This window comes from Triturus cristatus, chromosome 2_1 (assembly GCF_964204655.1).
Source record: "Triturus cristatus chromosome 2_1, aTriCri1.1, whole genome shotgun sequence".
Taxonomy (NCBI): Eukaryota; Metazoa; Chordata; class Amphibia; order Caudata; family Salamandridae; genus Triturus; species Triturus cristatus.
The window spans coordinates 437865337-437888973 of NC_140581.1; the positions used below are offsets into that span (position 1 = coordinate 437865337).

The 23637-nt window shown below is 47.6% G+C and overlaps 1 protein-coding gene across 2 annotated transcripts in view; it reads left to right on the plus strand.

The window, feature by feature from the left end:
* Nucleotides 1–23637, plus strand: part of SLC30A5 (solute carrier family 30 member 5) — a 427281-nt gene that overhangs the window by 26699 nt on the left and 376945 nt on the right. The window lies entirely within an intron of this gene.

Genomic DNA, 23637 nt, shown 5'->3' on the forward strand with positions numbered 1-23637 from the left:
CTCCCAATGTATGACTGAGGCATGAACTAGTCTTCTTTCTTCAGGGTCAGCCAGTAGTCAAAAAGGGGACCCCCCAAACATCTCTTTGCCTCAATGTTTTTAGTTGCATTGATGAGAATAACTCTGCATCATCACTGGGCGTTGTCCCTTCAGCCAGGTCATGGCTACATGCTGTTTCGCTCATAGAATCAATAAAACTGCTAGTTGTCTCATTGGTTTGGGTTAGTTGTGTGGGGTCAATATGAAGATGTAGTATGTTAGTGACTATGGCTGCAGCTTCTTTTCAGAAGTCCTATATGGCAGTGCATTGCCATTCTAAATGTATGAAATTATGAAGTTAGTATGGCATTGAGTGCACCTGCTACACATAAGGTCATTGGAATATGTATTGTTGTAGAGGGGAGTAATAGATATGGTGCTAAACTTAAAATGCAGGAGTTTGAGCCGATATTTCATAGTTTGCAAACTGCATAATTTCCAGCAGTCTTTTCAGTCATCATATTCAAGTTCCTTTGTCATTGTTTATGGGATGGATGTACACTGGGGTAAGGCACCTCAATTATTATCATGAATATACCCTAAAGCTTAAAATCCAGTGCCTAGTTTCTTGTGTTATTATTAGTTGAATCAAAGGCGAGAGTTCATGCGATTCCATCGACAAGGAAGGTAAGGGTAAACTCGCTACCTGGCATAGACTATAGTAAGTAAAGGTATCTAAGGGGGTACTTACTCTTCCTGTGTCTCAGAAGTGGTCAATCATTATAAATGTGTACTCTACAAATCAGTGTCCCAGCTGCATCCGCTCCCTGTTGTGCATTATGTCTATCACCATTTTTGCCATTATCTGTGATAACAAAGGGTTCTTCTTCAGCATGGGAGTATATCTGCACCAGACCCTCCTGTAGACTGATCACCCTCCAGCACCATACTGTTCACCACACTGTCTGTATGCAATATCTAGATTTAGACAGATTTGCCAACGGTACCATTTGCAACATACCCTTCTCTGATCTTTCTCCATGACAAAACCACGTTTATAAACAGAGTCTCTATTCTAGTGTGAAGGGAACTCCAGATCCCTACACCGTGGAGCTAAGATGAGCAGATGTACCTTGGATTTAGGCTAGTTCATTCGTGTTACAGCCAGGCGACCAAATCTGACTAACTCCCTGACCACAGGAAACAGATTTACTTCAGGGCACTTAGTAAATTCTAAGTAGATGACATTCTTCTGTTTACTGATAAGAGGACCCTCCTAATACGAAACACTAGCCTTCTATGTGGAGGACTCTTCCCTCATTCAGCATTCCAAAGGTTCTGATGCTATGGGAAGAGGAACAGTGACAGAGGACATACTTTACTGGTGCTTCTGCTTGGAGGTAAGAGTTCAGACATCTGGTTCATCCAGTTATTGGTGTGCACTTTGCCACGCGGGACAGTGTGTTGACGTTTAATTAAGTCAATAAACTAGGAACCAAGGCCTAAGAACTTCAAGCAGAAAGGGCCACTCCAGGAAAGCTAAAGTCCTCTCAGCATTCAAAATCAGCGACAACTCCGTAATGAGATGTCGGCCTGCTGGGACAAACCCGGCTTAATTCAGCAGGATCAGTCTATCCATTAGTGGCAACAATCTGGATGCAATGACTTTATTTCATTATCTAAATTTAACAGCGAAAGTGTCTGATAGGATTAGCATTGTCTTCATGTTGTTGGGCTGGCTTTAAAAGTACCTTAATGATGTAGTTGGGAGCATCCCTTTGTGCAATGGCTCACCTTCTTTGAGTAGAAGACATGCAAGGATTTCTTTCTACTCTTTATAAAAACTCATTTGTAAGGTCATCTGATCCTGGGACCTTACTGGTGGCCGTATTGTTTAGATCGTAACTTTGTAGATAGTGAAAGTTTACAACAAATGTTTTCCTCATACAGCATCTACCCAGGCAAGGGCTATGTTGTCAAGGTAGGATAGAGCTCACAACAAACCTGCTGATATATTGGACATGTATAATTTAGAGTAATACATCACAAATAGTTAAACAGTTCCTTCAGTGTTACCCACTGTACTACCATCTTTTTGTGTGTTGCAGTAATGTTTTTGCAACTCTTCATGTGCCTAAGAAGCCATGTAAATGTTCTCCAGGGTCTGTCTCACTCAACATAGCTACAGGCAATAGTGTGTGTACTCACGTATTTCAGTTTGCGATCAGCAACCCCCTATAGGAGAGGACAACCTTTTTGATTTCTCTGAGTACCTCAGGAGCCGAAGTGTCCTTATATGTTGACTCCATGGCCCTTATGGATGTCTCCAGGTGAGACAACTGCTGTTCATATACATTTGGGCACACCAATGTGTTTATATATGGTGATCAAACAGAGATAGGTCATAAAGGATTCCCAAATGTGTGGTGCCGAACATACATTTTGTTCAAACTAGTAATCATGAGTGAATGTGCACGTTGAATTGGGAAACGTAACTCCTCCAATAGAACCAGAGGTGCTGTTGTGTAAGCACAGTTGCAATATCCATCTCCAGTAGCACTGCAAAGTGTTTGAATAATGTGCCTGGGATGGATATTATGTCCTTCAACGATTTGCCACCAAATACCAACCAGTAGTCTGTGTGAGCATGAGTCCTGCACCGAGACGTAGTAAGTGTTAATTCGTATTAGTTCATACATCCAACTCTAATAGTCCACCACATCTATCATTTCCAAATATGCCATGGTGCTTAAGTAGCTCCGGACACATGGGTGTTATGGGTCTTGAATCTGTTGAGTATAGGATCGAATGATACGTTGAAATATCTGCAATTAATATGTTGATCATGTTGTAAGTACAGTATAATTTATACTTTTTCAAAGAATTCTGGGGTGTCATTTTCATGAGAGTATGCATTCATCAGTGTTATAGAGGCATTAAGTACCAGTATGAACCTTGCATTGATATCTATGTGTGACCTCACCGGCTTGAAATCGTGGAGTGGTATATTAGTATCACTATTTCCCTAGAGTAAGTGCTATAATAAGCAAAGTACCATATTGGCCCAGTTCGAGTCAAATATAGAACCATACCTAAAGCAAGGTGGATCTCCTGTAGGAGATACACATCTATTCTATGTCTATTTAGGTACTCAGCCACTAGCTTGAGTCTTCTTGGGGATTGTTAAGACTTTCTTAGTTTCCAGGTGCAAGGTTTTAAGCTGCGCTCCAGCCATTTCTCCCTAGTAATCAAAAGATTTGTTGTTAAGAAGTGCTATTTTGTATATCTTAGTTGTGTAAAGTGAAGAATTTCCTATAGTCCAGTGTAGTGAATAGGTTGCAATACTCTCTGGGAGCGTGCCTCAAGGTTCTCGTTCTTCATCAACTCTAGTACTTTTTCTATGCAGAACAGTGTGTCATGTTGGAACCATCCTCCATGTTTTAAGTGTGCTGTTCTGCCTAATCAGTTCTTCTGCCTTTTTTATGTAACCTCCCCTTCATGCGATTGAGCTGCATCGTGAGTGCATCTATTTTATTATCAGTAGTTTTAATATTTCTTATCTCTTTGTTGCACCTGTCGCCTCCTGCAACCCGGACCCCACCTGTGAAGACTGCACAGATTTTGATCTGCTGTATTCATCCTGCATGACTAAGTTTACAGCTGTTTGACTCCAGCTGAAATATGTAGGTGTGTAGTTTCTGCAAGGGGCTATACCTCCTCCTTGCCCCCAGAAGCCTCCAGCGAGCATAGCATTTTAAAAAATCAGTAGTCCATTACCATATTTGCGCATCCTCCACTCGGGAGCACATAGGGAGGGGGTGGTACTGGGTACCTGGCCAATTAAGGCCCAGACATCACATGGGGTGTAAGATGTGAGGCTGTGAGATGCTCGCAGTTTTAGCCAGGCCCCCCATTCCAGTTAGACCACCATTTCAAGTCCTCAATCAGCCATTCTGTGCTGTATGTGGGTCCTGGTATAAAAGTGCAATACAGCATCCATCCGGTCCTATCTTCATAATCCTGGGGGCATCACAATCTCCACCTTGCAGGAGTGAGCCCAGCATGGTCTCGTATTAAGGCTGTGCATGGTCATGGCACCAGGCCCTGTGTTCAAACCACATGCCCTACACAGCTCTGCCCCAATGTGGATGGGGCCTTTCAATTGATCTCTAATGGTCTGAAATCGGCTGATTGACATTTTCTTCCTTGGGGTCCCTGGTCCTGACCCATAACTCTAGGCTTTCTTCACCACTTTGTCTCTCCTGAGACAGCAGGAGATTAAAGAATCACCACCCTTCAAGTGATGGACAGCACCCAGTCAGGATGCAGTGGTGATCAGGGGGCCCAAAGATTGAGAGCCACCTACTCTAGTAAGGATGGGTCTTGGATGCCAGGATACTTGGCAGATTTCACAAGTGCATCTTGGTCAGCTGCACCCTGTCACCTTTGAAGATTTGACTGTATTGATTACCGCCTTCTAGCACATAACAGCAAGTTCCTGCTATGGGGCATTTGAATCTGTGTTCCATCTCCTTTCTTCCCGGTGTAGACTCTTTTTAGATCCTTCTGCTCTGGGGCTCCGTCCACAACTTAGCTCATTGACCATGCTATGGATCTATGCCTATTAAGCTTTTGACCCACGTATTTTTTCACCAAGTAAAGTTAGAGAACTAATGTCTAATCGTGTCACCACTTAGATACCGTTGAGTTTGGGCACTTAGAAATACTTAAGGCTTCTAAGCCTAGGTAAGCATTATTTGTATCATCCTGACACAACAAAAAAGTGCCATTACTTTCTGCAGTCTCTTTAGAAAGCTAAAATATGAAGCATAAACTCTTAATTTCTTCCAGATTAAAGATATCTGCTTTCACTGTGTTGGAAATAATGAGTGTTAGTTGGGCCTTCATGATTACTACCAGATTTTTCACTTTCCGTACCGATGTACTTCTAATCCCCTAGCTTTCCTGACCATATGGGTGGACTCCAGTTAGAGGCTTTTTACCCTATCATCTTTATTTCTCTTATTGTGTGATTTATCTTCAAATAGTTATGACTGATCTGCTCTTCTATAGCTAATAGACATGTACACTTTCTATCGAAGATGGATCGAATTTGAGTAGAGACTGTGAGTAATCTGCATAACTGTAAGATGTAAATCCATATTACCTAATCATTTTTATTAGCTGAAGAGGATCGTTCAGGGGTGTGCAGGAAGAAAGGGTGTGGTAGCACTGACCCCTGTAGCACCTTACAAGTCTGGATTTGTGAATAAGACTGAAATGGTGGAATTGAGACCATGTGTGAAGTCATAACCAAAAATATTTGGCCCAAGTCATGGTCACTGCACAGCTGCCAAGCTCCTGTGATCTCATAATGAAGATTATGTGGTCAGTGGCACTCTGCCAGATTTTACCAGTTTTGCTCCTTATTGTTGAAAAAATAGGAAGTAATAAATGCACAGAACTCACTCCTCCAGATAAAAGCCTTGGCTACATATAAACACCCGTAGTTACAAGTTTAATAAAATCACTTCTTTAACCTTTTAACATACTTCCATGAGCAATGCGAATCTGTTTTTACTCCCAAATTCCAAAGCTGTCTAGTAAAATACTTCTATTTCAGCACCCTCTGTGGAGGCCTGATGTAAAGATCTGCTCGTAATGCAAGAACTATAAAAGCTCCTGCACCATTACCATCCATCGCAAGCCTCAGGTCATCTGTTACAAAGATTAATATTAATTCTGTCCATTGACCTAGATAAGAACCTAAGATGGGGTAAATAGCTACGATTGGACATGCTGTAAAATGATGTTGGGTAAAGTTGAACAACACCTTTCTACAAAGACACAAAGACTACACTTGTTAGGAAATAATTGTTATGGTTCTGAAATTCAATTATGACCATAAGAAGTAATGGTAGTTCCACCTCCTTATATACCTTTGGGAGGGTGATATCCAGTGTTGAACCTGCTACGTTGTTAAATTAACTTGCTTAGCTTGTTACTCAGCCATTACAAGGTGAAAACGAGTCCAAGATAAGGAATTAGTTTGAGATATAGTCACTATCTCTTCTGAAATATTGTGCAAAAATCTGGGCGGTGTGCCCACGCAAGCGTCCAAGATGGCCGCTTGCTGTTGAAGCTCCGCCTGCCGGTACAACATCTCCGGCATTATCTCATATATTTTTCGATGCAACTGCCCTGAATGAAGCGGCGCTGTGCTCCTGACCTGAACCTGCTTCTGGCAAGCTGACTCCGGAAACTTGGGACGCTCCCGTTATTGAGGTACGGCACTGGAGGCCCGGTTTCGCGGAGAGACGTGGTGCGGCGCCACGGTCCTTGCCGATGCTGTCGGGTTGAAGAGGGTGCGCCTGATGAGACTGGAGGTGAACGGGGGCCCATAGCTGCAGTGGGGGTGGTAACCCACCCCCCCTAATACGCCGAACAAGGGCTTCGACACAGGCCTAGCCGGCCACGTCCGCTCCATATTGAACGCACCCGCCATTTACACAAGGGCGCGTGGTGGACAGGGCCTGCTGCGTGCCGATTAAGGGTGCATAGGTGTATATGACAGTGAGGGGGAGGCCCCCTGGTGCCGACCCCGATCGCACTGCGGCTGGCCGCCTGGCTGCGTGGTCCCTTCCCCCCCCCCCCCTTTCCCTGCTACCTACTGGCCAGAGTACATGCTGCAGTTGCTGGGCCCGTGTGGCATAGATGACCTGCGCTCCCCAGATGCTGCTCCCGGCCCTGCAGAGGAATTGAAGATGCGGCCTCCCCGCTCCGGACACCCCGCGGCGGCTTCCCGACCACACTCCTCACTTGATCACCTCCTCCGAGAAGCTGTGCCTAGTGTGTCTTCCTGACCGACGCTACGACACAGGGTGTCTCTGGCGGCTCCTTGTCTGTCAGCCCCTCGTGTGTAGGCCTCACATGCAGCAGGCCTTATCAAGTGCACAGCCATAGGGGAGACGGTGAGCCTGCGGATCTGACCATCGGCATCTGGCTACATTGAGCTTTCCCATCCCCCTGCTGCCGTTTACTCCCACCAACTCTGAGCTGCCTAATGAACTGCGCAGTTAACACATATATCCCCCTACGACGACGCCACATAACGCTGACTCCGTTTCCAATAGCCACTCTGGTCTGCAGATAGCACACAGAGCCCTTTTCCCACTTTGCGACTTCATTGCGCCATGGCACCGCGGAATGGGCCGCAAAGACCCTAAACAGAGGACCCTACCCTTTGAAAAACTCACGGACGGAGCAACTGGAGAGACCTCTACCATGGCAGAGAGTGCACAGGGTGCAAATCGTGCGGATGATCTCCCTACGCTCTCGGCATCTATGCTCCAGGAAATGAGGGCAGGGTTCAAGGCCCTAGACGGGCGGTTTGACGTTTTAGACAGAAGCCTAGCAGACATGGGGGCCAAGGTTCAGGCGCACGATTGACGCCTGGATGTGGCGGAGTCACGCATTTCAGACATCGAGGATGGCACTGCGCAGTCCCAGAAGCGCCTGGAGCGTGTTGAGCAAATTCTCAAGGAGGTAGCTATTAAAAATGAAGACCTAGAAGCGCAAAGTAGGCGCAATAACATCCACATTTTGGGCGTCCCTGAGACTGCCACATCGGGCAGGATGGAATTATTTGTGGAGTGCTTATTGTCTGACTTATTTGGAAGAGAGTCCTTTATCCTGGGATTTGTCATAGAGCGTGCACATCGATCCCTTGGACCTCGGCCCAACCCTGGCTTCCCCCCAAGACCCATTATTGCGCGAGTCATGAATTTCAGAGACAGAGATTCGGCGCTGCGCCTTGCCAGGGAACTGGGAGACCACATATGGCAAGACTCCAAACTGTCCTTCTTTCCAGATTTTACTGTAATGGTGCAGAATGCATGCCGAAAGTTCAATGGAGTGAAGGCCACCCTCAAGAATCTGGGTCTAAAATATGGTATGTTGTATCCTGTCAGGCTAAAGATTGAGGTGGGGGGCCGTGCTTGTATTTTTGACAATCCTACAGAGGCGCAGGAATTCTGCCATACCTACAAACAATAACTGGTCGGGACCGAGAGGAGGAGAGCCCAATGATTCAGTTGTTTGACCGGCAGTCTTTCTGTTGCAACCCCCCAGGGTGTACACCTTGGATTTGCTTAAATCTTTTCGGAAGTGCCCTTCTGGAGGTTCATCATTTAATTGTAACTTTATTTGGTACTTCAGGTTGAATGTTTCTTTATGGTATTGCCTTGCTTGGGGAAGGGCGAGGCTTGGAAGGGGGGAGGGAGAGGGTAGTTGGGCACTGTTCAAACGTTTTCAGTAATGCACGGCAAAGGTCACTGTCACAACTCACTTTTTCATCATGTTTTGTTTGATATATACTTGTTATGGCACACTTAGGTAACATTGCAGGTCCCTCTGGCTTGTCCTTGATGTCCTGAAATGTCAGGGTTCTCAATATCACGTGCAAACAACGACAGGTCATTAACTATCTGGGGCGCCACAAAGTAGTCATTGCCTGTTTGCAGGAAACACATTTGCCCAAAACGGATGCTGCCCGCCTTGCTACAAACTGGGGGGCACACAGATATTTTGCAAACTACAGCAGTTATGCTAGGGGCGTGGCCATCTTAATTCACAAGAGACTTCCCTTCAGTTCCAGTTCAGTGGTGGGTGCTAGCGAGGGTCGTTGCATCATTGTCACTGGCACACTTACGGGACATTACACGGCTTTGATATGTAATTAAGGCACAAACGTCGACTCCCCTGAATTTTTTCACTCTTTACATGCGCAGTTAGCGAAGTTAGGGAACAGCCTGATTTTAATGGGGGAGATTTCAACCTACTCCTTGATCCCAGTCTGGATAGCACCTCCGCCTCCCCTGACACCAAGCCGCGTGCACGCCGCGTCATGCTCGATATATGTGAGCAATTCTCATTATTAGACATTTGGCAGAAACGCAACCCTGCTTCCACTGAATATACACACTACTCTGCCAACACAACACCTGGAACAGGATCGATTTTTGGTTAGTCTCCCCGGGGATTGCCGACTGGTTCCGGTCCCTGGAGACACTTCCACGAACACACTCTGACCACGCCCCAGTGATGCTGCACCTGGATGTTCCCCGCCCAGAGGGATTTGAACGGCAGTGGCCATTTCCCAGTAGCAGCCTTCATGATGAGCTCTTTAATGTAGAAGTGCGTGAGGCCATTGAAGACTATTTTGCCATTAACACCGGATCGGTTGATGGGCAGTCCTATGGAAGGGATTTAAGGCATATATACGGGGCGTCTGCATCACCAAACACGCTGGAGTACTGAAAGACCTGCGTAACACACTTGCACGTATCGAGCGTGACCTATCGGCTTTAGATGCTGACATGCTCCTCCCCCCTGACCCAGATACTGAAGGACGACGGTTGGCCTTACTTGTAGAATTTCGCGAAGCTGCGGACCGGGAATTATTGTATTTGGGCAAGTACCAATCTGCCAGATGGTATGGAGAGGGTGAGCGACCTGGTAGGGTGCTGGCACAGATGCTTCGTCCCCCTTACAACAGGTCATACATCACCGAGCTGCACTTACCCACTGATCAGTTGCTTTCCTCTACCTCTGAAATTCGTGAGACATTCTTGGATTGTTTCAAAGCCCTGTACAGTTCTAAAATAGGGAGTGACTTTACATCTCAGGAAGACTATCTGTCAGAGATCGCATTGGTATACTTAGAAAAAGACATGCAGTATTTTTTTAGCAGAACCCATTTCCGAGGCCGATGTCCTGGGTGCGATTGATGCCCTCCAAGGCTTCTCGGCCCCAGGATTAGACGGCTTTACCGGAGACTTTTATTAGGCATACAAAGATATCCTAGCGCTGTAATTGATAGAAGTGTATGCGGAAGTACTTGAAGGGCAGATATTGCCCCCCACACTCCGAGAAGCGGTCATTATTCTTCTCCCCAAGCCTGGCAAAGACCCGTCCATGTGTGGCTTCTATAGACCCCTTTCGCTGTTAAACTTAGACTATAAAATATTAGCTAAGATTATTGTCTCAATTAATGGAATTTATCATTTCGTCAGCATAATCTGGCTTTGTTCCACATCGCTCCACTTTGCTAAATCTCAGAACGCTATTCGCGGTAAAACATAGAATAGACCCGAAGGCAGACCCGAAGGTTCTGGCTTCAGCCGTTCTGCTAGATGTGGAAAAGGCCTTTGATTCATTGGAATGGCTTTTCTTTCTCTCGGTCATGCACTGGATGGGCATACCAGAGGGCTTTATTGCCGCCACAGCCCTACTATACCGCCGACCCACGGCACGCTGTCCCAACCATTTTCGTTGACCCGTGGCACGCAACAGGGATGCCCGCTGTCTCCCCTTTTATTCATATTGGCTATGGACCCTCTGATACATCATTTTCAGGAGCGACATTTACATAGAGGCTTACAATTTAACACTGGTCCCTTATCGGTCTTGCTCTATGCAGATGACATTCTCCAGTATTTGGGGTGTCTTTCATAGATTCACATGCTTGAATATTCCCAGTCGTCGAAGTGGGAGTCCCACGGTATATAAAAAGCAATAAGTGTCATGTATATACATATACATACATAACCACATAATAGCATATACATATCTAAATATACTTTATATATAATTCAAAATAACATATCGAGTGAAAATACCATAGGATAGTATTGACACATAGGAAAGGATTGAGAAAAAAGAATCACTTTACTGACATATCCTTGTCGTTTTATAGTCCAAACTCTAGCCAATCAGGCGCAAGCACCCTCTAGAACCTTCTCCTCAGAGGCTCAGGCCCTCAGATTTTCTACCGCACGTCGTGTGAAGGGAGTCTCCCTGAGCTCTGCTCAGTTCTTTGGTCTGGTTTGAGTTTTCTCATCATGTCTTCAAGTAAGAAGTCTCTTTTCCGTCCCTGTTCATCTTGTGGGAAGTTAAGACTTTTTTCTGAGGACCCTCATGAAAAATGTATCTATTGTCTTTACCCTGACCATAAGGTGGCCAACTGTAAAATCTGTAGGTCCTTCTCTCAAAAGACTTTGAAGGACAGGGAGGGTCGCCTGTTATTGTGGCTTCAAAAACTGAAGGATACGGATAACCCCCTTTCTGAGGTGGAGAGTGTAGCCTCTGTTCGAACAGGAGTCTCCTCCAAGCGTAGTAGTGTTCAGGACTTGCCGTCTCCCTTTTTGAAAAAGAAGAGACTTCATCTTGAGGAAGTGTCTGCAGGCCAAGACTCTGTTACTACGCCAGCGCCCCCGAGACATAGCTCTCAGGCGTCTCTGACTCCGTCAGTGCATGTTTCTAGTCAGAAACGCGCAAAACCGTCGACAGGCCCTTCGACGGCCCCTCCATCGACGAGATCTGCCACTTCTTCAGCCTCGTCAACGACGGTGACGACTGTGTCGGGCAGATCTCCTTCATCGTCGACGACTACTTCGTCGACGTTTTCACCGTCGACAGTGGTGTGCGTTTCCCAAAATACTATTTCGTCGACGATTTCACTATCTTCTTCGTCGACAACTAAGAAGCTGGCGCTTCCGTCGACGTCTAAAGCTTCGTCGACGATAATGAAGAAGAAGTCATCATCGCCGTCGACGCTCACAGCATAGTCTACGACGGCGTCGTCGGCGGCGGGCTCGTCGTCGACGGCAGTCTCGTCGGCGCGGGGCTTCGTCGACGGCACCCTCGACGGCGGCCTCGTCGGCCGCGGCCTTGCGTGTCAAATTTTGCAACGATGCCTTTAGTGCCAATGTCTGCACCTGCGCCAGTGTCGGTGGACAACTCTTGTTGCAGCGTCGTCATGCTGTGCTGGACTCTGTCATGATGCCACCAGTCACTCGGCCATCTCATCAGCTATTCCCCTCGGTTGATGAGGGAGTTTCGGATTCTGATGACGATGTTCAGTCCTCTTTTTGAGATGCTCGTAGTCCTTCTGAGCTTCATATTAAATGCCAAGATTTTGAAGAGGATGACTATTCGCAGGACTATTACTGTCAGGAGCAGGAGCAACATCCCCCTGCACAAGTTCCTATGGCGCAGCTCCCTTTGTCGCTCATCTCCAACCTTCAATTCATGTTGGAAGATTACAATCTGCGCTTTCCGGCTTCCTCTCGTAGCTCTCCACGTGAGACGCCATCTGCCGTTCCGTCTACCCCTGTGTTGCCAACGATGCCGACACCATCCGCACCTGCATTGGTTCTCCCTGCAACAGATGAGGTGGTGGATACTCTGGATACGGAGGAGGGAGAGCTTCACGATGACGACTCTATGGCAGACTGGGATGATTATCAAGTCAATTCGCCCGCATCACCTCCAACATCGCCAGTAAATTCACCACCTGTCGACATAACAGGATTCCATCAACTGATGGATGGAAAGGGCGGCTCAACGTTTTCACCTTCCCATGGTGGTTAGGGAGGAAGACTGCTTTCTGTATGACTTCAGGCCCCACCCGCAGAAACAGGTACGAGCCGTGCCCATTATAGACTTTATCTGGAACGAGGGCAATAAGCTAATGAAAACGCCTAACTCCATCCCGGCTGTCCTCCCGCGACTGGAGAAGAAGTACAAGGCCCCGGACTCTTCCCCAGTTTGCTTAGTGTCTCAGCCTAAGCCAGACTCGGTGATCACCCAGGCGGCGCAATGTCGCTCCAAAAATCCATCGTCTCCGCTTTCGTCACCTCCGGATCGTGACGGCCGCCGCCTGGATGCCATTGGCAAAAAGTTTTCAACCATGGCTTCAACAACAGTCCGAGCAACAAACTCTTTGGCCATCCTCGGTCGTTACGATCGACAGATGTGGTCGGACATGGCGGCTTTGGTTAAGCTTATCCCGGAAGATTCTACAGCGGAAGCTCTAAAGATCCTGCAAGAGGGTGAGAGGGCATCCTCCGAAATAATCGACTGCTCCGTCGACATAGCCTCCACGGGTTTTCGTCAATTGGCTGGAGCGGCTGTTTTAAGACGACAGGGTTGGCTTCGTTCCACCTCGTTCCGTCAGGGGGTACAGGCCAAGATTCTGTACATGCCGTATGACGGAGAATCTTTATTCGGCCAGCATGTGGAGGACGCTTTGCAAGCCATCAAGAAGGACACGGAGACGACTCGCTCCCTCGGCACTCTCCAGTTCCGGAAGCAGCCCTTTCGGGGTGCGCGCGGCCGCGGCACCTCCTCCTACTTTCGTGGGTCCTCTTCCCAGTACCGCTCCTACAACCAAGGACAACAACATTATTCCTCACAGCCACAACAGTCTTACAGGCAGCAGTCTGGCAAATCTTATAGAGGAAAATCAAACTACAGGGGAAATTCTTCCAAAAAACAATGACTGGGTACATCAAGGGTCCCCTCTTTCCAGTTTTTCCCTTTCTCCAGTTGGAGGACGAATCTCCCAGTTCTTTTCGACTTGGTCCTCAATCACTTCGGACCGCTGGGTTCTGGACATTATTTCAAGGGGCCATGCCCTAGAGTTTGTAAAGGTTCCCCCACACACCTCTCCACCCGGACCTCCTCCCGCTCACCTCAAAGAACTTTTCAACCAGATCCAGATTATGCTAAAAAAAGGGGCCATTGAAGTGGTTCCGAAATCACAAAAGGGGTTGGGGTTCTATTCCCGCTTTTTCCTCATGCTAAAGAAATCTGGGGAGTGGCGCCCCATCCTCGATCTAAGGTCGCTCAACAAATTTCTCAAGGACCAATCATTCCGCATGCTCACGCTAAAGGACATCCTCCAATTCTTCTCTCAGGGCGATTTCATGACAACAATCGACCTTCAGGATGCTTACTTCCATGTGCCCATAATTCCACGCCACAGGAAGTACTTACGTTTGCGTGTAGGTCACAGGGATTTCCAATTCAAGGTCCTGCCCTTCGGCCTCCGCTCAGCTCCGCGGGTCTTCACAAAGATTCTAGCCCCGGTGGTGGCCCATTTGAGACTAACGGGCATACAGATATTTCCGTATTTGGACGATTGTCTCATCAAATCTCAATCCTCCCACCAAGCGGCCCTCGATACTCAGCGCTGTCTCAATCTGTTTCAGTCTCTGGGCTTGTCGATCAACTTGCAAAAGTCTCAGCTCACGCCAGCTCTGTTCAAGACCTTTCTCGGCGCTACCATCGATACGAGCAGGGCTATGGCCTTTGCCTCTGCAGAGCGACAAACACTGATTCGACAGCTTGCAAGCTCCATCGCAGCAAAGCAGTCAGTTTCAGTCCGACATTAAAGTTCTTTCTGGGGATGGCGTCCTCATGCATCGCTTTGATCCCACATTGCAGACTGAGGAGTTGTACCATTCAGGAGGAATTGGACAAGCAGTGGCGTCAGGTCTCCGGTTCCTTCAACGACCAGCTCGTGGTGACAGCCCGCATGGCTCAGGCACTGCATTGGTGGACTCGTCCTTCCAACATCGCAGCAGGAACATCTTTTCTAACGACAGCCCCAGAGCTCGTTCTTACCACGGACGCATCCATGGAAGGATGGGGCGGACATCTTCAAGATTTATCCGTCAAGGGCAAGTGGACAATGGTTCAGCGTTCCTGGCACATCAACAGATTGGAGCTGATGGCCATTTTCTTGGCGTTGAAATCCTTCCGCCTCCAGCTCCAGGGGGAGTCAGTCCTCATTCAGACGGACAACACCCCCTGCATGCACTACCTGAACAAGCAGGGTGGGACAAGCTCTCCGTTGCTTTCCCGACTGGCTCAGAGGATTTGGAGTTGGGCCATAGTCCATCGGATTACGCTCCTGGCAGTTCATCTGCCCGGCATTTCCAATACTCTAGCGGATGCACTCAGTCGGTCAACGTTATCGACCCACGAGTGGGAATTGCACCAGCCGACTCTAGACTTTGTCTTCGGCCTTTGGGGTCGCCCGACTATCGACCTTTTTGCAACCCCACAGAACACCAAATGCCAGTCCTACGCAAGCTGATTTCCCCACAAAGGGTCGTGCGGAAATGCCCTTTCGATAAATTGGTACAGGATATTTGCGTACGCTTTTCCGCCGATCCCTCTGATTCCTCGAGTGTTGCGGAAGATGCGGCAACAACTGTGCCAGATGCTCCTCATAGTTCCACGGTGGCCTCAGCAGGCATGGTTCTCGGAGTTGCTCCTCCTCTCCCAATGCGAACCCATCCTTCTTCACCCGAGGCCGGACCTTCTAACAATGAACGACGGGCGGATATGCCATCCGAATCCCAGTTCACTCAGCTTGTCGGCTTGGAACCTGAGCACCTTGAATTTGCTCATTTGAACATTCCACCAGCCTGCAGGGAGGTGTTAGCTAAGGCGAGGGCGCCCTCCACAGTGAAAACTTGTAAGCTAAAGTGGAAGCGATTTTGTCTTTGGTGTGCGTCGGTACACATACATCCAGTGCACGCCTCCCTGGAACACATTCTGACGTTCTTCCTGCAGTTAGCGCAGTCTGGACTGTCACACTCTACCTTAAAGGTCTTTCTAGCGGCAATATCTCGCTTTCGGCAGGACGGCTCGTCCTCTCTCTATTCATCTAGAGTAATACAGCAATTTTTCAAGGGTCTCTTCCGAATGTTTCCGCCCATTCGGCGTCCTCCACCCACGTGGCGTCTTAACATCGTATTGGCTCAGCTCATGAAGGCGCCCTTTGAGACAATCCATTCGGCGGATTTCAAATTCTTAACTTGGAAAGTGGCCCTCCTCCTTGCACTGACTTCCTCCCGCAGAGTCAGTGACATTCACGCCTTTACAATACAACCTCCGTTTCTTCAATTCAGATCGGACTGTGTAATTCTCCGCACTAATCCGGCTTTTTCATGCCTAAAGTACCATCCGATTTCCATCTCAATGAACCAGTAATCTTGAAAACCTTTTTCCCGCATCCGCAGTCTCCGGCGGAGCAGAGTCTACACTCTTTGGACTTAGAGATGTCTTAAATTTTACATCAGCAGAACACAATCCTTTCGCAAGTCGGATCAGCTGTTTGTGGCCTACAGACGCAGTTGTAAAGGGCAGTCGGTTACCAAGCCCACGATTGCCCATTGGGTTTCTTCAGCAATCTCCTTTTGCCATCAAATGGCTGGCAAGCCTCTTTCTTCTGGAGTAAGGGCTCATTCAACGAGAGCAATGTCATCTTCCACTGCCCTGTTCGCTGGTGTACCCATCCATCAGATTTGCCAGGCAGCTACGTGGTCCAGCAGGCACACGTTCACGAAGCACTACTGCCTGGAGTCGATTAATGAAGCGGACACGGCTGTGGGACAAGTAGTTCTACGGAATCTGTTTAAATAAGGTGAGCCTTTGCTACTTCCCTCCTCCTTGGGTATTCTCAATTGCGTATTAAATACATTGTCATGGTATTTCATGCAATATTAATACGGCCTTGTCAGCCGGCTTCTGCTTACTGCTCACTATTCTATTCAAGCATGTGAATCTATGAAAGACACCCCAAATACTGGAGAAGAACAAATGTTACTTACCTGTAAACTGTGGTTCTCCAGTATTGGTGTCTTTCATAGATTCACATGCGACCCGCCCTCCTCCCCTCAGAGGCTCTCTTCTCTTCATTAGACTCTTTTGTCACTCTCGTACTACGAAAATCTGAGGGCCTGAGCCTCTGAGGAGAAGGTTCTAGAGCAGGGGTACTCATAGTACGGCCCGCGGGCCGCCAGCGGCCCGACAAGCCTTCCCTGGCGGCCCGCGGACCTTGCAGACGTCGTACCTGTGCAAGCACCGCCGGTTGCAGCAGCTCGGAGCTATGGGGGCCGGGCGATTCTTTTAAAAGCCAAGTCACTTGTTAATGAGGCTTTGTTGTATTTCACCTCTTCTTAGCGCCCCTGCATCTCCCCTCTGAATGAGTGGAGATGCAGGGGCGCTAAGAAGAGATGAAATACAACAAAGCCTCATTAACAAGTGACTTGGCCTTTGAAGTACTTGGGTGCGGCGGCTGTTTGTGTTCCAGGGAAGCTGACTCCGCGCCGGGTGAGGTGACGGACGGAGGGGGTGGGGGGGCTGCGGCCAGCAGCTAGTGAGAGAAGCCGGTGATTTTAAAGCGGGAGGAAGACAGAGTGCGACAGAGGGAGGGAGAGAGGGGGAAGACAGAGCAGGAGACAGGGAGGGAGAGACAGCGAGAGAGAGACAGACAAGTTGGGAGAGGGAGGGAGACAGAGGGAGGGAGGGGGACAGAGGGAGAACAGATGGAGAGGGAGGGAGACCGACTGGGAGGGAGACAGAGGGACAGAGACAGAGAAAAAGGGAGACAAACTGATTGAGAGAGAGGGAGAGAGATAGAGAGAAGGAGATGTAGAGAGAGAGGGAAGGAGAGAGAGGGAGAGGGAGGGAGAGAGAGGGAGGGAGAGAGAGAGAAAGAAGGAGGGAGACAGGGGGAGGGAGGGAGACAGGGAGGGAGACAGAGAGGGAGGGAGACAAACACAGTGAGTGAGGCAGAGGGAGAGAGAGAGAGATAGAGGAAGAGAGGGAGGGAGACAGGGAGAGGGAGAGGGAGAGGGAGGGAGACAGAGACGGGGGGAGAGAGAGAGAAAGGGAGACAGAGACAGAGGGAGAGAGAGAGAGAGAGAGAAATAGAGAGAGAGGGAGGGAGGGAGACAGGGAGACAGGAAGAGGGAGGGAGACAGAGGGAGACAGAGACTGAGCGAGGGAGAGAGAGAGAAAGGGAGACAGAGGGAGAGAGAGAGAGAGAAATAGAGAGAGAGGGAGACAGAGAGAGGTAGAGTGATAGAGGGAGGGAGACAGAGCTAGATAGATAGATAGATAGATAGATAGATAGATAGATAGATAGAGATGTGTGAATGCCGGGTCTGGTGGCTCAGTGGACGAAGGCGTCTGCTGCAGGGGCCTGTGTTCAACCTCATGGTCACAGTTTTTTTTATTTTGCTCTAGCCCCGCCCCCTGCCCCCGCCCTCACCGGTGCGGCCCTCGGCCACAAACCACACTGTAAATTTGGCCCCCGAGAGAAAGTTTGTGAGTACCCCTGTTCTAGAGGGTGCTTGCGCCTGATTGGCTAGAGTTTGGACTATAAAACGACAAGGATATGTCAGTAAAGTGATTCTTTTTTCTCAATGCTTTCCTATGTGTCAATACTATCCTATGGTATTTTCACTTGATATGTTATTTTGAATTATATATAAAGTTTATTTAGATATGTATATGCTATTATGTGGTTATGTATGTATATGTATATACATGACCCTTATTGCTTTTTATATACCGTGGGACTCCCACTTCGACGACGGGGAATATTCAAGCATGTGAATCTATGAAAGACACCAATACTGGAGAACCACAGTTTACAGGTAAGTAACATTTGTTCCTATTCTCTATGTACGACACCCACAGGAAAACCTGGAACCGATTATTAGAGAAATACGCGGGTTTGTCCGCTTTTCTGGATTGGGCATTAATTGGCATAGGTCAGTAATCTTTCCGTTAACAGCGAGCACGACACATTGGGATTGTGGATTCCCCCTTAAATGGTGCAACGATTTGACAAAATATTCAGGCATACATATTCCCCTAGACACTATGCACATCATTAGATTGAATTATGGGCGAGCCATCAGCACCTTAGAAACACAAGTAGACCGCTGGATACGTCTGCCGTTATCTATAGCGGGTAGAGTTGCGATACTTAAAATGGAGGTGCTTCCCAAGTTTTTATATATTTTTAATAATATCCCAGTACCCCTCACCAAGGTTTATTTTTTTTAACACTACGTACACACCTCATCAGATTGGTGTGGAGGTGGGAGAAGGCGCGTGTCCGCTGGCAGGTGCGAACTCTTCCTTGCGACAGGGGGGGTTTATGGTGTTCCTGATCTCCAGTTATACTGCTTAGTGGCCCAAAGTTGCTATGCATATGCTTGGTTGCACTCGGATGCTAGAATTCCATTTCTGCGACCAGAAGCAGATTTCATATTACCCGAAAAATCATCCTCTGTACTACCGAAAGGCGTCCCCAGAGACCTGCATGACATACAAACTGTTTCCACTACCAGTTGGGCATGGGATAAACTACGGAGGCTAGTCGGCGCCACCACACAATACTCTTCAGTCCTACCCGTCCCTAACCCCCCTGGCTGCCAATTACCGGGGAAAAATTGGTGCAGCGCACATTAGCCAAATTCAACAAAATAGGGGATTTGTATCCAGGGGAGCATTTCTTCTCGGTGTCTGAAGACACCCGGTTTCAAAACATCTCCTTTATGGATAACTTTGTCATGGGTCGGATCCATTCTGCTCTACACTCCACATTACCTACTTACCCAATTGCACCCGACTCTTTTGCTCCACTCACATTGAGCATTGAACAGGAGGAAGGTACACATCTTATTTCCAAGTTATACAGGTCATGCGCTACTATGAGACCAGTGAAAGACGACGAGGTTTGCGCTGCATGGGAACGTGACCTCGGGCGACCAATCACGGATGAACAATGGGGAAAGTGCTGCATGGTGACGAGGGAAGTCTCTCTTAATAGTCTGCATAAGCTCATACATTTCAAATTCCTACGCCGGATCTATTAAACTCCTGCCAAAGCTCACAAAATAGCCCCGTCCAGACCTCACACCTGCCAGAAATGCTCCGCTCCCTATGCTGACTTTGCACACCTCACATGGACTTGTTCCAAGTTGCAGTCTTATTGGGAGCAAATACATACAGCACTAGGCGTCATGACTGCCCTAACACTTGTTCTCACGCCAGAAGTGGCACTATTAGGATATACGGTTAATTTTCCTAAAAAAATCAGGAGATTCGCATGCCTTGGATTATTGCTGGCCAAACGAGAAATAGCTCTATTGTGGGGCCGAAGGACTGCCCCTACCCTACAGGGATGGCTACGTAGTTTGGCATACTGTAATACAAATAGTGAGGTCTATGCCAACCTCATGTCCAGTTCGTCATGCCCTAAGGAAATATGGAGCCCGTATAGGGCGTATATCACTAACATACGACAGGCATCCGACTCACAACTGGAAAGCAGCATAGTACCGGAAGGATTTGGGTGATAGGACATATCCCTTAGGTCAGAAACTATCTCCATATTAGACATGCAATCTTATATTGGCCCCAACTTGCAGCGATTGTTTCATATGTGTAGAGCAGTATAAAATCAAAGGAAGAGACGCTTGCCTATTGTGGCTTGAAGAGTAGCCGGGGAGGAGCTGAGGGAAATATAACACTCCATCTGTACAGATATAAATGTGCCCGTGCCGAATGTTATGCTAAATTCCATATGCTCCGTTGTATAAATGTGATCATTGTTATACGATGTGTGCTAAGACAGTGTACCGCTTACTGTGCCTTTAAGCTGTGTGAGAAAACTGGAAAAATGAAGATAAAAAAAAAAAAATAGTGTGCAAAAATCTGATAACAAGACTGTTAGTGTATTCTTAAATTAAGAATAGATGGTGTTACATTTCTCCTCAAAGACATTGGCAGTTAAGTCAGCTTGTCCCTGGAAATGTGTGTAGTTGACCCAAATGTTTTGGCAAATGTAAGGCTAACTTGAGTCACCCAGCCTTATTTTGCAGTAGGTCCAATTGCAGCTATTTGAAGAGACCAACCACCTCCTTGACACCCCCACCCCCACGTCTTAGACGTTTCAAAATTCATATTTGGAAGAGGTCTGCATTCTGTTAAAGAAGTATAAACCTTGCATCTTTTGATGCTCTCTCTAGAAATACGTCAGTATCTTTGGAATCAAAGTGCCTGACGTACATACAGATAGGTAGCAAATAGTGGGGACGAATTGTGCACTGAATTGCAGTGTGATCTATGTACTAATGGGTCCTAATGCAAAATGCTCATTTTCAGAAGGTTGCAAAATCACCAGCCTGATCAGTGTTGATTAGGCAGGTTGGTATTTGCGATCCCCTACCATTGGCTATGATCACTGGAATGGTGACCTGCATTGGAAAGCAGACCTCTATCCCTTTGTTCACGTTCCGATATTGGAAAAACATTTTTTTTCAAAGAAGCGTGTGTCCCCTAAAAGGGCACAGGCCTGCTTTTAAAGGCAAGCATTGGCAAAACCAATAGATGTCACCTTAAAAAACTATTGGCTCCACCAGTGTCTTTTCTTCGTGCTCTGCATCAACAAAGCAGATGCTTTTCAGCATAAAGAAAATATTTTTTTTATAAATAGAAATAAAAAAAATAAGCACAATGACTTGGTCTCTGGGCTTTCATTTTGTAGGCGTTTACATGCTTGAAATAGGAGTGCGCACCTACAAAATGAAATAACCAAGCAGCTGCATCATCTTAAGTGTAGGTGACCGCAACATGGAGGAGCGGGGAGAGAACATAGAAGCACGTCTGGATGAATAAGAGAAACATAGGTTGGGAGAGGGCCACAGAAGCACACAGACAAGAGAGGGTAACATGAGCGCAAATATGGCCTTTTTTATTGTTAATGGGGTACAGTAGCAGGTTGGGGAGTGCAGCAACATGGAGCTGTAGGGAGCAACATAGAGGAGGGGCTGGGGGGCACAGAAGCACGCACAGACAAGAGTAGCATGGAGGCATTGGGGCACAGAAACACACAGGCGAGAAGATGGCAATGTTAGACCCAGCAGTTTCTGGATGAAACACTCCTCCGATAACCCGTGCTCACCATTGGGTAGCTTAATTCTGCAGTCGCCCATCCACATAAGTCTTTCAGCCATCCCTCCATTGTCGGGGGGGGGCGGGGGGGAGGGGAGGGAGTCTGAACTTTACCATCGGATTGCTAATCGCCTTTTTGCCAGCACCAGTCCCAATAGTTTTTGTAATTTGAGTGTAGGTAGTAGCTCCAATAGTACAACTCGTATGGTCTTGGTAATTAACCATCATGTGGCAGTGTACATTCGATCCACTATGCTCTCCCAGTATTGTACAAGTACTGGACACTCAACATCATATGTATGAAGTGTGCCTCTGTTTGACCACATCTAGGGCATTAATTTATACGGCCTGGGAAAACTTTACTTAAGGTCAACAGAGTTAGGTATGCCTGGTGTATGGTGTTGTATTGTATTAGTTTAAATCTCGCATTGTAACTCACCCTCTTGGCTCCTTCGTGTATTTTCAATCACTCTCAGTCCGACATGGGCTCATCCATTGCTTCCTCCTATCTTGTTTGTACTGGGACAGACCCCGCCGGGAGACCGTCCCGGAGTGCTCTATAGATGTGCAAAACCAGTCGGTGACCCCCTGCCATGTAGAGCATTGCCTTTAGCACAGAGGTGCTGGGAGGCTCCTGAGGAAAAGAGGGCCATAATTCGTGGGCCACTACTGCAATCTTCCCATATTGTAGGAACTGCCAATTTCGCAGTTCAAAGGCGACCTCAGCCGCCTCTTAGGTTATAAGTTACTCATTACTGTAGAGGTCTCCCATTGTGCGACATCCCCCCTCTCAACCCATTTTTTGGTGGACATTGAGCCTGCTATCTTTTTAAAGGGTTTCACCACCCACAGTGGCATATTCGGGGCATAAGGCGAATGTCGGATGAGCTTCTTGACTGCTGTCTCCCAGATTGCGGCCACGTGTTGATGACATATGGGTAAGAACAGAGTCCTCCCGCACCAAGCATAAGGAGTCCCTGGAGGGTGGCCCTGCTATATGTGCCCACCAGGAGCAGTTTCTTCCAGTAATCATTCTCCTCTAACCAGTAGTCTGCATGTTGGAGTTGTGAGGCCATATAATAAAGCTCTAAGCGAGGCACCTCCATTCCTCCAGCCTACCATTTTTGTTGGAGGGTATCAAGTTTTATGCGCTTTTATTTATTCCCCCCACAAAAGTTCTACCAAGAGGCTGTCTAACGTTAAAAAGTACCTATGGGGGATTCTATATAGAGAGTGTTGAAGGGTATTTAAACATCTCGGCTGGATGACCAAGTGCTACCCTCTCCATCAGGGACAGCAGAAGCTCCTTCCAGAAGTTTATAGAATTTCAAATACCCTCCACTACCCTCCCTTTGTTATTCTCTAGGTAGGAGGTAGCTGTATGTCTCAGACGGACTCCTAAATATTTGATGCCTTCAGGTACCCATGGTAGGCCCACAGCTGGCAAGGCATCTTCCGGTATTTCTGCTAGTTTCCCCAAAGGGAACAATTTAGATTTCCCAGGGCTGAGCTGAAGGCCTGATAGTGCCCCAAATTCCCCCAACTCTTTAAGAAGATACGGGACTGCCCTGCCTGGATGGCGCAGATACACTAGTGTATTGTCGGCATATAGTGAGAGCACATGGTTGGTGTCTCCAAATTGAATTCCCTATCTCCCCAGTTTCTCCCTTAATGTTGCTGCCAAAGGCTCCATTGCTATCTCGAATAGGAGTGGGGACAAGGTGCAACCCTGCAGGGTGCCCCGTGTTAGTGCAAATTCTTCCGATACCATCCCTTGGAGTCTCACCTCGGCTATTGGATGAGTATAGAGTAATTGTACCCATTGGATGAACCCCTGTCCCACACCCATCTTTCTTGGAGTGGACCATATATACTCTCATTCCACTTAATCAAACGCTTGTTCTATATCTAACATTGCCAGTGTGCAGTCTTCATTCGTTAGGCTAGGGGCATGCCATACATGTGCTAATCTCCATAGGTTATATGTACTATTCCGCCTTAGTATAAACCCAGCTTGGTCAGGGTGTATGAGATGGGTCATATATGGCA